Consider the following 4,571-nt stretch of genomic DNA (forward strand, 5'->3'; position numbering starts at 1 on the left):
AGAACAACAGAGTTTTTAGTCTGAGTCTGTGCTTGTCTGGCTTGGGGTAGAGTCTCCCTCGCTGGCCTGACACAGACAAAGGTGGCTTAGCCTCCTTAGGTCACTACCGAAGGTTTCTGTGGATATGATTTCTTCTTTTGTGATCTACCAGACTAGTCCTTGTTGCTGTTCTCGGGGGAGGATAAGTTTCTTTCCCTGGGAGTGGCAACACCTTCCTTGCTTTGGTGCTCTGGGAGCTGGCAAGTATTGCTGGCCTCCCCCCTTGGATCTCCCTTAGGCTAAGATAAGTTTCTTGGCTGCGGGTGATCCGTCACTAAAGCAAGGTTGGTAGGACCCTCTTTGTCCCTTCCCCCTCTATCTCCATAATGGCCTAGCCATTACAGTACTGTACGTCGTTCTACATCTGGACCTAGTATAGGTTAGGATGTGGAATTGACTCAGCCCCTTGCCGGCCGGCAGAGCTGTCGGCCGTCAAGGGTCTTATATTTTGAGTGCTGCCCAGACCTCCCTTGGTCCCTCATCCATGCCTGCCTGTAGAGCCAGACGGCATTGGTCAGGAAGCCTGAAATAGATTCTCCCCTTCCTTATATGCACTCTTTCGGATTGCCGGGCTTGGAGGTTGTGTACACTCTTATCCCGGCGTCCATTCTATTTTTCTTCTAGTGCTGTACCCGACCCGGCTGCCGGCCTATGAGGCCGGCAGCCGGGCAGGTGTAGTCCTCTGGTTCTTTTGCTGCCGTCTGGCATCGGTCCTGTACCTTTGCCGGCCGGCTAATGTCAGCCCTTGTCTGCCGGTCACCAAGAGTGTGGCCGGCAGCTGGGTACTACCTTGTGTAGTTGCCAACCGGCAGCCATTGCCGGCCGACATTGGCTGTTGCCGGCCAGCAGTGGCTGCCGGCCGGCACATGCATTTGAACCAGAGTTCTGCCGCCTTATAGCTGTTAAGTAGTATACTTTAAAGCTAGTTATGGTGTGTGTCGGCCGGCAGGTGCCGGCCGGCACGTATCCTCCTATACTGTACTAGTATTCTTCAGTATAACATATACAGTAAGAAGAAAACTATAGTATGGGTTTTGGTACAGCACTGTGTATTCTAACACTTTTGTGTTTTCTTGCACAGTCCTTTGCTGTTGCCCTACAGATAGGAAAGTGAGTTCTTTCCTGTCTATTATCCAGGATTTTAAAAACATTGATTAGGTGTGAGCTCCACCTGTTTCCTCTGGAAACTTTGCATTGGTTACTCTAGAAGAGATTAACCATTTGATTTTATTATCTGGAAGACTGCAGCATTGGGTTGTGAGGGAAACACAAGTGTGTGTCTTTCCTTTCTGAATTGTTATGCTATACAATGCATATCCAGTGATACATAGTTCACTTGATACTCATGGAAATTTCTTCTCTTTACAGAAGGACCCTCCGAAGTGCGGAAATGCTTTCTGCAACGTCCGCAGCAAGAACCTCTGCGGACATGAGTTTTGTAGAAGACACGCAGCATGCGCTGTCTCCAAGGATGATCTCCGGTATTGGGACCCTCAGGTATGTACTGTGTGCACTAACCTGATTACTGAGGCCTTTGATTCCCCTAGGACGGCGGAATCAAGGGATATAGCAAGGGGAAAGCTTCGTACCTGGGTAAGGGGCTTCCAAAAGAACACCTCTGGCCCTTATCTTCCAAGTGAGAAGATGAGGGCGTATCTTTTCCCTAAGGCATCAGCTGATGCAGTGATTCCCCAGCCTCAAGAGGAGATCCCCCAAGTTCAGATCCAGGTGGATGCTGAAGTCGCAGTCGCGATGCAAGGCATCCAGTTACATGACAGGATGTCTGATGTGGACGAGCGTCTGGAGGAAGACCTCCTGGCAGAAGCCCAGGATGAAGTTCAAGCCCCAGACGTTGTAGAGGAAGAGGTCGACGAGGTGTCGTCTACTCCGGTTCAGATTCCGGAGCCTATTCCCTCAACATCGGCCTGTCTCCCAGTAGAGCTGGGACAGGAGAATCAGGAGAAGGCGGCTGCAATGGAACTGCGGATGCAGTGCCTTGCAGAATCACATGGGCCCCAGAAAAAGCTCAATGTGAAAGACCTTCCCTTGTGCTCAGATGCTAACCCATGGAGGTATGCTGAGCACATGCCGATGACGACTGGAAAGATCGTCATCTCGGATAAGCTGGGCTCAGTTCCCCTGGAGGAGGTGGAATTCTGGCCTAGCAAGGCATCATATCCGGACTGTTATGTCCGGCTGATGAAGGAACCAGCTTCAAAGGAGGAGACAGAGCCGAAGGAGGTCATAGTGATGGACCACGCTAAGGCTCAAGCTCTACTTTCATCCTCGATGAAAGAGAGGGGCTTCTTTAACTCAAAGGTAGCTGCATTGAGCAAGAAGCTCCCTTCCCTTGTGTCCTCGCCTGCTAGAGCCTTTCCCTTTTTACAGAAAGGGTTTGCGGCTGTACTAAAAGCAGTCGAGGCCGGCAAGTCTTGCCCCTCCCTGGAGGAGTGTAAACCCTTGTCGCTGGCCCTGCCTATGGACTACAAAGACTGGAAGGACGTCCATCTTACGTTCTCAGTTGGGAAGTTGGAGGCTGATATTGCCGGACGTCAGTTCGGCGAGGACCTTCCTAAGCTGTCTGACTTTCTTTTGCGAAGAGAGTTCGAGACAAAAGAAAGACTGGCTGCCTCAATGTCTCTTCAGACTACTCTTGAGACGATGGCAAGTGACCCCAAGGTCCATGAAATGTTCATGGTGGTGGCCAAGACTCATCTGGCCACAGTGACGAAGGACCTTTATGGCTTTGTCAAGGCAAGGAGAGCTTGTAGGGAGTTCGTGTTCACCTCGGCTACGGTGAGGCACGAGCCAAGGAAACTAATCTCCTCCAACATTTGGGGAAAAGACCTTTTCCCTACCGACTTGGTCAAAGAAGTTGTTGATAAGGCCGCCTTGGAGAATAGAAACCTTCTCCAGAAGTGGGGCCTGGCTATCAAAAGAAAGTCTTCCCCGGATGAGGGTCCTCAACCAAAGAGGAAGACTATGAGGACTAGGCTACCGTCTCGGCCAGCCAAGCCTGTTAGACAGAAACAGCAACTGCAATTGCCATTGCCTCCAGTGCCCCAGATCGTGGCACAAACCCCGACCACTTTTCAGTGGGTACTCCAGGCCGTGTCGACACAGTCCACGGCATTCACCCCAGCGTTCGAAGGGCAGTCTACTTCCTTTCGAGCAAAGCCTAGAGGAGCAGCCAGAGGCTCGTCTAGGCGCCCCTCAAAGGGAAGGGGATTCAGGGGTGGTCGTGGTCAGGGAGGCAACACCTCAGGACGGCAGTCCAAGTGAGATGATACCGGTAGGAGGGTGACTTCTGAAATTTCGGAATCGGTGGACCTTCGATCCCTGGCCCACAGCCTACTCAAGAATGGACTGGGCTGGAGCTGGTACAGCACTCCACCCCCGTGCCTTCGGTTTTTCCAACACTCCACCCCCGTTATGGAGGAGTACGTTCAAGAACTGTTGGAGAAAAAAGGTGATCCGAAGGGTGAAGACCATCAATTTCTAAGGGAGGCTGTTTTTTGTTCCCAAGAAAGACTCGGAAAAGCTCAGAGTCATTCTGGACTTGTCGCCACTCAACAAGTTCATAGTGAATTGCAAATTCAAAATGCTAACACTGCAACACATAAGGACCTTACTGCCCAAGAGGGCATATTCCGTCTCTATAGACTTGTCAGATGCCTATTGGCACATTCCAATCAGCCATCGACTCTCCCCCTACCTAGGGTTCAGGCTACAACGAAGACTATACGCCTTCGGAGCCATGCCATTCGGGCTAAACATAGCCCCAAGGATTTTACGAAGCTTGCGAGCGTAGCTCTCAAACATTACGCCTAAAGGGAATTCAGGTAGTAGCCTACCTGGACGACTGGTTGGTGTGGGCAGCATCCGAGACAGAATGCTTGCAAGCTTCCAGTCAAGTGATCCAGTTCCTAGAGTACCTAGGCTTCAGATCAACAGAAAAAAGTCTCGACTTTCTCCATCTCAAAAGTTCCAGTGGCTGGGAATCCACTGGGACCTTTTGTCACACCGTTTCTCCATCCCGGCGAAGAAAAGGAAGGAGATAGCGGGTTCTGTCAAGAGACTTCTAGATTCCGAAAGGATATCAAGACGCGAACAGGAGAGGGTACTGGGCTCTCTCCAGTTTGCTTCGGTGACAGACCCCAGTGCTAGAGCACAGCTAAAGGATTGCAATCGGAGTTTGGAGAAGTTATGCATCAAACGCGCGAAGAGATCTGAGAAGACCAGGCCGCTTCGGCTAAGTACTCTTCTCAGGCCTTGGTCCCAAGCCAGACATCTAAAGAAGTCGGCTTCTTCTTCAGCCACCTCCCCGTCGGTGACGATTCACTCAGGACGCCTCGAAGGAGGGATGGGGAGGTCACTCTCATCGGAAAAAAGTCCAAGGGACTTGGTCCAAGCTATTCAAGACCTTTCAATAAAACTTTCTAGAAGCTATGGCAGTGCTCCTTACCTTAAAGAAAGTCTCCCCCGCGTCACTCGATCCAAATAAGGTTGGTGATGGACAGCGAGGTAGTTGT

The sequence above is a fragment of the Palaemon carinicauda genome, chromosome 26 (assembly GCF_036898095.1).
Source record: "Palaemon carinicauda isolate YSFRI2023 chromosome 26, ASM3689809v2, whole genome shotgun sequence".
Taxonomy (NCBI): domain Eukaryota; kingdom Metazoa; phylum Arthropoda; class Malacostraca; order Decapoda; family Palaemonidae; genus Palaemon; species Palaemon carinicauda.